This window comes from Euprymna scolopes, chromosome 14 (genome assembly GCF_053919585.1).
Source record: "Euprymna scolopes isolate OS-2025 chromosome 14, ASM5391958v1, whole genome shotgun sequence".
Taxonomy (NCBI): domain Eukaryota; kingdom Metazoa; phylum Mollusca; class Cephalopoda; order Sepiida; family Sepiolidae; genus Euprymna; species Euprymna scolopes.
The window spans coordinates 43,512,790-43,525,715 of record NC_136495.1 but is presented as its reverse complement, the minus strand read 5'-3'; the positions used below and the strand labels follow the sequence as shown (position 1 = coordinate 43,525,715).

At 32.1% G+C, this 12,926-nt stretch overlaps 1 pseudogene; it reads left to right on the top strand.

Annotated features, from left to right (window-relative positions):
* Positions 1–5,614: 5,614 nt before the first annotated feature.
* Positions 5,615–5,737, top strand: LOC145293466 (U2 spliceosomal RNA; annotated as a pseudogene).
* Positions 5,738–12,926: the final 7,189 nt, after the last annotated feature.

The window sequence follows — 12,926 nt, the reverse complement described above, 5'->3', positions numbered from 1 at the left end:
CATTGCTTACATTCCATGGGCAATGTTTCTTACAAATGGAAAATAATAGTTGGTTTATCGTACTCTTGATGATTAGTTTTCACCTTGAAGTAGTATTTTGTAATAAGTTCTTCAAATCTGGTGGATCTATTCTTTCTCTGAAGCAATTTCTATAAAAAGGTACATTTTCGTCCGCCTATCATGCTGACGTGTATCATTTATAGTTCAGTTTGTCTATTTAAATCAAGTTTCAAATAGAAATTTAGTCTGTGAAATTCAAGTTTTAAATATGATTTTCGATTGTGTATTACATTTAGTTGTTAGGTAAAATCTTAGTATATCTGCAGAGCTTAATTTACACATCTATACAAGACAGTCTGTTTTATTAGACATTAAATGCTTGCTTTTACAATTAATTTTAAGATGAAAAGACCCTTAGTTTATACTCTTAATTTAACAAAATAATTTTTGGTATGTTATTTTTTAATGACTTATCTTTCACACGAAATACATATTTATTCTTGATTCTAAACATATTTATCCAATACAATGTCTGCCCGTTCGAAATATCTGTAATGGTAGAAGTCTTTGTATTTCGAGAATATAATCTCTTTTTCAGAAAGAAAAAAAAACAAAACAAAAAATATCAAAAACAGAACATAAAACATATCGTAAGATTGGAATCGTTCCGGTTGTTTCAAACAAGAAAATCTAATTTACTACCTTTTATCTAGGAGTGATCTAAAAGATAAAATAAAAACTAAGCTTTACAAGATCCTCCTTCGGTTGTCCAAATTTGTTCACCCGATTTTAACATTTTAACATCCGATTATTTGCATTGCTATAGCCTTCTTATGCTCTTCCTCGTTTATTTACCTGCAATGCTTCAATCAAACTACCTTTCGTATTATTATAAGGATAATATATGGATAGTGGAGCTTTAGTCAAGCATACATAAATATTCATCGTTATTAGATACTTTATTCAAACAACCTATTTATGGTTCTTATCCAAGGAAGATAAAATAAAAAAATGGAACTGTGCAGACTTTAAACAAGTTTAGCTGGTCACTATAATTAACCGGATTGAAAAGATTGAAACCTTGAGAATATTTTAGTTTCTTTTTTTTCCATTGATTTACACTTTTTTGTATTTATTTTGTGATTATTATTTCTTCATACTTCTTTTAAAATTTATTTGATAACTGTAGCTAAATGAAGCTAAGGCTATTTTTCAAGTTTTTACTTAATTTCATATCTGATGTTCATAATTATTCTATTCTCTATTTAACTGAGAGTAAACCATGGGGAAAAAGATAAAAACGAATTCTTTAGCTCTTGATGTTACAAAAAGCATTACTTTGCCATCCCAAAAGAAAACCGTCTTTGTCGTTCATTATTATCCACATTATATTTCTCTTAATACGTCTATTTGTATGTCTGTATATCTGTCTGTCTGTATGTATGTATGTATGTATGTATGTCTGTTCGTCCAACTTTTTCCCGGCAATTGTTGCCTTTGTGTATTAACTTTTGCTATGACAAGGTGCAGTGGACTAAGTACAATTGTGACCATTCGATGCTAAGTTAACCATAAATAAATATTAGTCACCAGAATACCATATATGTTCTAGAAGTTTTCCGGATACTACTGGACCGATCCAGCTGGAATTTTGTATGATCCTTTGCTATAATAATGGGCAGCAAACTATGTAGTATCGTATCCGTTCAAGACACACATTTGCATTTGCCAGTTTTTAATAGGAGAAAGTCAAGCTTATAAATTCAGGCTGGAACGATTATGTAGTAGAGCTGACATCTATCCACTGTAGTCGCCTTCAATCTCGGTCAACGCCTCGATACGGGGTTGAAACTGAGAGCATGACTTTTCCACAAGCGCCAGCAAGAGTTCGGCGAATACTCGGCGGATGGCGGCGGTCAGGCTGCCTTTGGTGTTGTAGGAGGTCATGCTGGTGATGTTTTCGACGTGAGACCTAACAAATTATTCCAGCAGTTTCAGATCGGGGGCAGAGGGATGCCAGTTAGAGAAGGGTATAAAGTCGTACCACTCTTTCTGTAGCCAAGCCTGGTACAGTTTGAACTTGGGAGTCGATGTTGAGTTTTGCTGCCACACCAAGGGTCTGCCAGCGGCCACCTGATCGCACCAGGGGATCACCACACTCTTCAGCATGTCCAAGTAAACTTTGGTTTTGACTTACAAGTTGACTTCGAAGATGTGAGGAGGCATGATGTGACCCTCGCTTGAAATCACACCAAAGACCATAACCGTTGCCGAAACTTTCTGGGGCTGTGCCCTCAAGCATTAAAACGTCCATATTTCTATTTTAAGGGTGCTAGCAATGATCCTGTTGTCATAATTTGGATCGTTTGAGAGCATGAGTTGTAAAACAGAGCATATCAGATGTCGCTCGTTGAACATTGTGTCACTTTCAGATACGATAGAAAGCCCTTCTGCTCTTACACGACTGGTCAAATAATAGATAATCTGCAACACACACAAAAAAAGAAAACCGGTTTTCTATCAAACGGAAATTGAATCATGCCGTCTTTTATAGGGCGAAAAATTTATTATTCAAATTTGTGAACGGAACGTTATGTATGAAGCAAGTTTTTTAATCAATAAATTATTAAAACATATGTAAGCGACGAAAATAAGGTTACTTATACTATACTATTAAACAGTTTTAATTAATAAAAGCCCAAGCTATCTCGAACTAAAAAATAAAGATCATAGATAAAATACAGCAAGGGAGTTAATTAGTGTTTCTTATATCTTTACATTCCTACTGTCATGTGTTAATACATATATAAAACTCGCGCCTATCCAAAATAAAAAAAAACGAACATAATCCTTATCATAGACTATATCCAAATATATATATTAAGATAAAATCTATAATAATGATGATGTTCGGTTTTCATGTAATTATTTTAAGTTCTTATTTGAGGAATACAATATGTAATAAGGGAAGTTACTTATGTCTTATTATATCGTGTTTCTTCATGGTTACATAAGCCATACTATAGTATAAAAAAAATTTACAATCGTGCTTGCACGAGATAAAAAAAATAGACATCACTTACTTCTTCCCAACAAGCAGTTCCCGCTGCAGGTCATCACTCGATGTCTAAAATAACTAATTTATGGTTCCGTGTGCCACAAAACTAAAGCTGAAGAAAACTCGCTTGGCCACGAAAAGTGCGGACAGTATTGCGTGTCGGTGAACCTCGGATCGATTTGCTGGGATCGGCAGGGTTACGAGCGGGGACGTATTTAACGCTAGGCTGAACGAAAATTGAACTGATTTGTAGCCATGACGTCATGTGATGGATGGTCATCCTTTGGCCGACATCGATATTTCAGGATTTGGCTGGTGGTGGCCGAGGAAGACGAAGATTGGTTAGACGCATATGAAATTGATGTCCTTTAATCTATTACGTCCGGAGAGAATTCAGTGCGCAGCAAATTGGCGCGAGATTCTAATGTCCGTGTCTTGGGGTTGGGACGTTGACGATGCTTGCCTAGGCTTTCAGAGACGCTGCAATATAATTACTTGTATGGCATATCTGAGAGATATACAACATAAACCGCTTAAATATCAAGGAGCGGGATAGCTTAATGGCCATTTTTACAACCGCACGTTTTTGAAACCCAGGTGATTTATTTATCTTCTAAATGCATACAATTTGCAATTTGCTGTAGAACTCAAGAGAGTTTATAAAGAATATGATGTCGCTGCTTCCCTTGCAATCAAATAATTTTATGACTATATTATGATGCTTAGAATTTGCTCGTAATAAGTTGCACTATAGGCTCATGCTAAACTAAAAGGAAAAATGAGAATAATATTTTTTTTATATTACACTGCGCCTTCACCTGTCGCGATTTATGCGTTTAAAACCAACTAGTGGTTAGTAACACTTAGCGTGTGAAATATTCACTTAGAGGGTGTGTATATATCTTTTATACACACGTGGCTTAACCGACGCCAATGTTCAGTTTTTTGTACGCGTGAGAGAGAAAGAGAGTAATAGAGAGTGTAATATGTATGTATATATATATATATATATATATATATATAGTTTTTAAATAAATAAATATTTATTTATCTAAAACTATACATACAAAGACAGACCAGTGGTTTCATTTTAGAAACAAAATTCTGTGGTTGACTAAAAACGAAACCGTCTTTGGACTTTGCATGTATAGGTTTTAAATCAATATTTATATTAAGCTCTCACATTCGCGATCAAGCAATTTATTTGATTTCATATATATATATATATATATATATATATATATATATATATATATATATATATATATATACTAGCATGGGTGCCCAGCGTTACCCGGGTATATAGAAGTGTATGTTGAGCAAAAAAAGAAAAGCGGTCAATTTTTTTAACTTGACCCCTATTGTGCTCCTTAACATTTATTGTTTTGGGCTCAAATCAAGTTATTAAGTTAGATCAATGTTCAAGGAACCTATATCTACAATTTCAAGTGTTTAGACCCAAAATTGTCAGAGGAGTTTGGTAGAGCTCTCAAAGGTCAAATCGTTAAACTTTGACACCTTATTCGCCGAATTTCTGTCCGAAAACCGATTACATCGATTTTCCAAACCTCAGTACCTTGTATACCAAATTTCGAGTCTGTAGACTTAAAATTGACAGAGTTATTGCGTGGGGAAATGTACACATATAGACACAGACAGAAATACAGACAGATAGAAATATAGATAGATATATAGATAGATTTAACAAAAATATATACGTATACATAAATATATATGGAAACAATTTTTCATTTACTGTAAAGATTTTACGCAAATATTATGCAAGTATAAATCATGTAGAACATCTGCATGAATATAATTACACGTAATAGTTAACTATGATCATCCCATTAGAAAACCGAAAAAACTAATAGGGAATTAATTAAAATGAATGTTTAAAAGAATATGCAAATTAGCTAGATCTTTTGCTAGTGAATGCATTTCCACAACCCATACGTAAGAGCATTGTATTTTCTTTTTAAATAAATAGATAAGAGCGTTTTTAATATGAATACACAAAAGAAAAACGAATTCATAGGTGTATATAGATATAGATATAGATATAGATAGATATAGATATCACTTTAAGCACTGCTAGTTTCATATGCATGAAAAACCACAATTTTTTGATACATATAATTTTTGGTAGTTATTTGAACATTATTATAGTAATAACGTCCCTTTTAGGAAATTTAATTTCAGCCTTGTTTGGAGAATTAATTAAAAGCGCTAACACAACATTCCGACTTCCATTTGTCGGAGGCTTTCATATGTGATAATTATGCACGCTCTATTACATGAATGCCATTTCGCAAGAGTTTCTTGTGAAATCAGTTGATGCAATCCATGGTCAACTTGCATTGTTGGTGACGAATGAAGGTGCTTGTTTTAAAAATGTTTTTTTCTTTTCATTATATTATTACACTTATCGCTCCATCCGTTATCATGCTGTGCATCCCTAAAAAAGGAAAGTGGAATATTCCAAATAAACCTTGTCAACCTTAAAAAAAAAAAAAAAAAATGGTGTCGCTGTGAATCAAAGCTAATAAAAATGATTTGTCTTTCTTGGCCTTTTGGCTAAGATCAAAGTGTAGTATCTGTTCTTCAGGTGCTACATTTCAATTTCTTCTCTCTCAGTGGAAGAGAAATCCTTTACGACTAAGATAATTTTTACTCCACGTTAAAAAAACGACCCTGGTGTCTAAATCTGTCCCATGGGGAGGCATTGTGAATAGTACTGTGTTTAATGTAACAAAGTTTTAATATTAAAAAAATAACTGGAAAAGAAGTTATTTCTGATTTAATTACAAAATGCCCTGGAAACGTTACTCCTGATTAATTATAAAATGCCCTGGAAAATGCCCGTTCTAATTACTACAGTTAGCGATTAGGTAACCATTGCTTTAACATGAATTTATGAGTGTAGTATTAGTTTCAACATTCCAGTGACTTAAATCCCCCCCTTTTTTGGTCTTGGTTAATGGAGGATAAATCCCTCATTACTATTTTTGTTATTGACCAGGGAGCCCCTTTTGGGTAGCTGGTTTCCCCCTAAATTTTTAACCGATCTCATGTCCAATTCCGCCCTTAATTGATTGGTGTGTTTATAATAAAATAATCAGCCTAGACAATATATCAAAGTTATTATATAAGTAAAGGGGAAGAAGATAAGGAGGGCTTAAATTATGAAGAATTATTGTCGAAATTAGTAACATATACAAGAATTACGAAAAAAGTATGAAATATTACTTAATTGATTGGTGTGTTTGTAAGGAAATAATCAGCCTAGACAATATATCAGTTATTATTTAGTAAAGAGGGAAGGGCGAAAACGTGGGTTAAAATTATGAAAAATGATATTCGGAATAAGTAACATATCCAAGAATTATGAAAACTGATTAAATGTGTTTTCATGCATTAGTGTGTTTGTAATAAAATAATAAGTCCAGAAAATATTTCAAAGCTATTATTTTATTAAGAGGGGGCGATAATGTGGGTTTAAATTATGAAAAATGATTGTCGAAATTAGTTACATACGCAAGAGTTATGAAAAATTATGAAATGGAGGTTAATTGATTAGTGTGTTTGTAATGAAATAATCAGCACAACAAATGTATCAAAGTTATGATTTTAGTAAGGTTTGGAGACAACGTTGGTTTATATTATAAAAAAATATTGTCGAAATAAGTAACATATCCAAGAATTACGAAAAATGATGAAATGTGAGTTGATTGATGCGTGTGTTTGTAATGAAATAATCAGCCTAGAAAATATATCAAAATTATTATTTTAGTAAGGTGTGCGATATGGTGAGTTTAAGTGATGAAAAATTATTGTCAAAATTAGTAACATATCAAAGAATTATTAAAAATGATGAAGTGTGCGTTAATTAATAGATGTGTTTTTTATAAAAAAATCAGCCGATACAATATATCAAATTTAATGTTTTACTAAAGGGAGAGGCGATAATGTGGGTTGACATTATGCAAAATTATTGTCGGACATAGGAACATATTCAATAGTTATGAAAAATTATAAAATGTGAGTGTTTGTAATGAAATAATCAGCCCAGGAAATATATTAAACTTATTATTTTAGTAAGGGGGCAGTACAGTTTTAATAAAAAAAACTAGAATATGATTGTGCCTTCATTCATGCTGAATAGAACGCCCACAGCATGCCTAGCAACAATATATTACATAGGAAAAATGCTGCTGTGGAATCTTTACAGGTCCCGCTAGTATTCATTACTTATATAAATTATATTTCAAAAATAAATTGTATCTATTTTAAAACAGGGAGTTACTTTTCAATCATTTTATAAATTGTATCTATTTTAAAATAAGGAGTTACTTTTCACTATATATATATATATATATATATATATATATATATATATATATATGTGTGTGTGTGTGTGTGTGTGTGTGTGTGTGTGTACTAGCATTTCAGTCCGGCGTTGCGCGAGTGCTTGGAGGTGTGTGTTGAGCCAAAAAATAAAAATAAAAAGTTGCCTGCCTTCCTACTAACATTTTCGTACCACAAAGGATGATAAAAAACGGTAAAAAACCGGACGTCTTTGCTTTTACGACCACTGCTAAACCGGAAGTGACGTAGGTTTAAATTAAGGCTAAACAATCAAAAAGAGGGGATAACTTTAAATATCGGCGAAAAAAGCGACCCCTCTCTATAGAAAAGTTCCCAGTTGAGGGCGAAGAAATTAATGTTTTAGCTAATTCTTCGGTATTTTTCGTCTGAAGGGTCAAGCTTCATACGATAGTGATCTTTTGAAAATCCGTCACCTCTGTCGAAAGTTTTAGGCAGATATGCAAACATATATGCATACTTTTATATATTTGTAGCTCAAATTTTCGACCTTAACCGAGTAAAAAGCTTGCCTTATTTCTGAATACCCTTAATGTAAAATTTCAAATGTTTAGACCAGAAATTATCTGAGTAATTTTGTATAGACCCCAGAGGTCAATTAAAAAAAAATTGACCCCTATTATGACCCCATAACATTTATTGTTTTGGGGTCAAATCAAGTTATTAAATTAGATGCATGTCCAAGTAACCTATATCTAAAATTTGAATTGTTTCTACCAAAAATGGGCGGAGGAGCTTGGAAGGGTTCTAAAAGGTGAAATCGTATAACTTTGACCCCTAAACAGCCAAATTTCTGGCCGAAAACGGATTACAAAGAGTGTCCCCAAATCTCAGTACCCTGTATATCAAATTTCGAGTCTGTAGACTGAAAATTGACAGAGTTATTGTGTAGCGAAATATACACAAAAACACACCGACAGACAGACACTTTCGCCTTTAAAGATATACTAGCATGGGTGCCCGACGATTCCCGGGTGTTTTAGGGTGTATGGTTAGCAAAAAAAGTGTTAGTAGGAATGTAGGTGCGAACCCGTACCGCAAAGGAGAAAAAGAATGGGGAAAAAACTGACGTCTTCGCTCTCACGACCACCGACAAACCGGGAGTGATGTATGCTTTAATTAAGGCTAGACAATCGAAAGGAGAGGATTACTTTCGAAAATAGTGGCGAAAAAAGCGACCCCCCTCCTCGTAGAAAATTGCCCAGTTGAAGCTGAAGAAATTAATGTTTTTAGCCCATCTTTCGACATTTGTCGCCTGAAAGATCGAAATTCAAAACGATACTGATCTTGTAAAAATACGTCGCCTCTGTCGACAGTTCTAGGCAGACATGCCAACATACATACATACATACATACATACATTTATATATTAGTAACTCAAATTTTCGACCCAAACCGATTAAAATGCTTGCCTTATCTTTTAATACCCTTTATGTAAAATTTCAAATGTTTAGACCCGAAATTGTCTGAATAATTTTGTAGTAACCGAAACGGTCAAATGTTTTCTAACTTTGACCCCTATTATTACCCCCAAAATTTATCTGTTAATAATTACATAAATTCCGGGCAAAAAATAATATCCATCCAAAAAAACAAAAAAACAAAACAAAACAAAAAAAAACAGATAAAATCATAATAACAAAAACCATGCGAAAGAGTCAAGCCAAATAAATAAAAAAAAAAAAATCTAGGTCACACACGCAAAAATTGTTTCCTTGTAAAAATAATAACGGCTCCCTCAGTCGAACTACGTAAACATCGGAGGCGATGCGTATTTCGCTATAGGGGTAGTATTCGTGTACGCCCACCTTTTGGTACCGTGATTAAATAATAATTTTATTATTTTGAAACCCATTCTTAACATGGAGACGAGAGGGTATTTTGTATCTATTCTGTGCTTTCACCTTACAATTGAATAAAAAAAATTATAATTGAATAAAAAACAGATATCGTGAAAACTTGAATTGCACATGAAAACGGTATTTACAAATAGCGTGGTACCAAAAATGCATACGTACATTTTAGGATCATTCTTGAAGGAGATTTTGTTTCCAAAAGAGACCCCCCTAATATTTTTTAAGAATATTTTTAGTTAATTACTCTTGTTTAAAAAAAAAAAAACAAAAATTAATGGATTTTCTAAGTGTTCGTTTTCGAAATCGCTGACTAAGTTGTTAGTGGTTCAACTTTTTTTTAAAGCGTTTATTCAGTTCAAAAACGAAACTATAGACCGCATAATATTTTTAAATACTTATTTACTGTTGTTTTAATAGAGGCAAAATCGATTTTTCTACCTAACTTGCTAAGTTGTTAGTGGTTAAACTTATTTTAAAGAGTTTATTTAGTAAGAAAAACAAGTCAATAAGGTTTTCTCCTCCACTAGACGAGGACAGAAAAAAATGGTGTAGTCTCAGAACAGATACTAAACTTTGCTGTAAATGATAATAATAAATAAAAATTACCTTCAGATGAAACAAAGTGTTACTCACTGGCCGTATTAAATTTAAATAGTTAAATTTAACGGAGATTATATTTAGAATTAATTATAAATCGGATGCAGCGTAAAATTTAGGAAAACTCGTCCACTGTTGATGGTAGGAAAACTCTCCATTATTGAATACATATCGATTGAAAACACATTTTAGGACCGTTCTTGATAGGGGTTATTGCTTTTAAAAGAGATTACAGCCTCATAATATTTTTAAATATATTTACTTGTTTACTTTTGTTTTAAAAAATATAAAATCGATTTTCTAAGCGTTCATTTTATTCCTAGTTTAGTAAGTTTTCAATGGTTCAACTTATTTTAAAACGTATTTTTAGTTTAGAAAAAGTAGTGTCGAGTGTTACTTTAGAACAAAGAAACTGTTCCACATGAGAGTCTCGGAAATCTCAATAATTGCTAAAAAATAATTTAAAGAAAATACTGAAGTGCATATAGTTTTAAAATAGCCTCCCGCTCCAAAAGAAAATAAGTGTGTATATTTTTAAAGTAATGTCCAAGATCAGTGCTCAGCAAAAATCAAACTATCGGAGTGGATACAGTTGATTATGTAACGAAACTGAACGGAACCGAGTCACGGAGTCAAGACACGCAAAACAAAACAATATATTTATGAATAAATAATTACTTTATTTTTTAACATATCTTGTGTTATTACGAAACAAAAAATAAAAAAGAAATAACTCTTCTCATTATAAATAACGATTGTTATATTGATTATAATCTTTGGCCAGAAACTGAAAAATTATCCAATTGCATCAATATATTTTGGCAAATTATGTAAATATATTTTGTAAAAAATGATTATTTAGTAACTGATCTGAAATGTATTTGATTTAAAAAAAGACATGGATTGAACATTTTTAAATGAATAAATTATCAATACATTTTGTCATTATAAAAAGAATGATTGATTTCATGTTAATTGGTAAAAGAAAAAAAAACTATAAAATCCCAAATCAGCCAATCATCAACAAATTTTGTCATTATAAAAAAATATTTATATAGATTCGACATAATTTATGTATATTATTTAATTCTTATGAAATAAAACATTTTTTCATCCCTATATATATATATATATAAAATGAACTCATTTCCCCCTATTATTTTGACCTTAATAGGATTAAAAATCAAGACATTTCATGCAAATCTAATATGCACAAACTACAGCACAATATCTGAGATATGTTATAGGCATATAAACGTAGATTCCTATATTTTTACCTGCTGAGAGTTCACTGCCAAACTCGGTTAAAATCAATGGGAGTAGTAAAATCTTTTCTCTCTAATTAATTCCTCCTTCCTCCTCCACCACTTACACCGTAACCGGGATCGTTCACAAGGGACAGTTACGAAGGAACGCCGGTTTGGGTTTACTTTATTTCGTAGTTGCTAAAAAAACTGGAATGAGATTTTACTGTGCCTTTCCGTTCTATGCTTTCTATTAGGTGAAACACACCACGGAATTAACTGATACCGACATTCCCACAAATATTAATTCTTATCCCACGCTCACTTTTACGTTGCTTAATTACTATTTATATTACTTCAACAAATTGCATAGCATACTATTAAAATACATTCTTTCAGAAATTCGTGTTCTGCAACACGACTTCAGTTTACGTATAGAAAATCGCGTTTACTAAAAAAAAACCCCGAAACAAACTAACCTTTGATTCCATGTTTTACTACAAACTCCATTGGTCTCCAACTCTTACTTACGTATCCAACTTTAATTATGACACGTTTGTTTCTCTTTCAGCGTAGCCTCATCGATTAACACTTAGCAGCCGATATTCAGGTATATGGACTTTTATATCACATTGCATTATACAACCGTTCAATTCTTCCATGTAATTTTATCGATTACGCCATAAATAAATAAACTGAGTTTCATTTCTTTGCCGAGAGGGGCCTACTGGGAACATAAACAATAATGTCTTTTTCCCAACATTTTTTCCACTAAAAAATGATTCTTTCCATGTTGCTCTTATAAAATAAACATATAAAACATCATTTCCGTTTTATTTCGTTTTGTAGTTGCTTCAAAAAACTGGAATGGAATTTTAACGTGTCTTTTCGTTCTATGCTTTCTACTGGGTGAAACGCACTATGGACTTAACCACATCGAAGGGGTTTTTATGCCATTTTTTCGCGTTTCGCTGTGTTTTTGTTTTTCCGAACACGTTCCTCACCTTTTCCTTTATTTTTGCTTTTTGTTTTTCCGATTTCTGAAGTTTTACGTTTGTTCGATGTTTGTTTTTTTTGTTTTGGTTTTGCCGATTTTTTAAAGAAGTTTTACATTTGTTCAATGTTTGTTTTTATTGTTTTGGTTTTGCCGATTTTTAAAGAAATTTAACATCGTTTTTTATAATATTTAAACATGGTTATTACTTCGCTTCTTCTTTTCTATGCCCCTTCTAACACACACCTACAAACACCCGGACAACGCCGGGTACCTCCGCTAGTTATAATTATTAAAATAAAACAATAATCGTCTTTATGACAATATATTGATACTTTGCTGATATGTTTTTTAGCAGTGCTATATTTTCTTTTGCAAATAATAATTAATCTAATAATCATATAATGACAAAATTTATTGAAAATTTAATGATTTTAGATTTTTATTATGATTTAAAATGCTTGTCTAATGTTTTATAGGCAATTAATTTTATTTCTTCTGTCAAAAATCATAATCAATATAATAATCGTTTTTTTTATGAGAAAATTTATAAATATTTAAAATCTAAAGAAAATGGCTAATTAACAATTTGTTTGCATGGAACATGAAACGATAATGTTGTAGTCAGTTGGGAAGCAGTCCCAATGCATTGTAATACTGAAAATGACACTCATATGAGAATAATAAACCGAACAATCTAAACGATGCCTTATCCTCTAAGTAATTTTTGTATTATGGAATTATGTTGAACTAGCAGGACCTGTGTACCGGCTTTGCCCGGTGGAAGTATG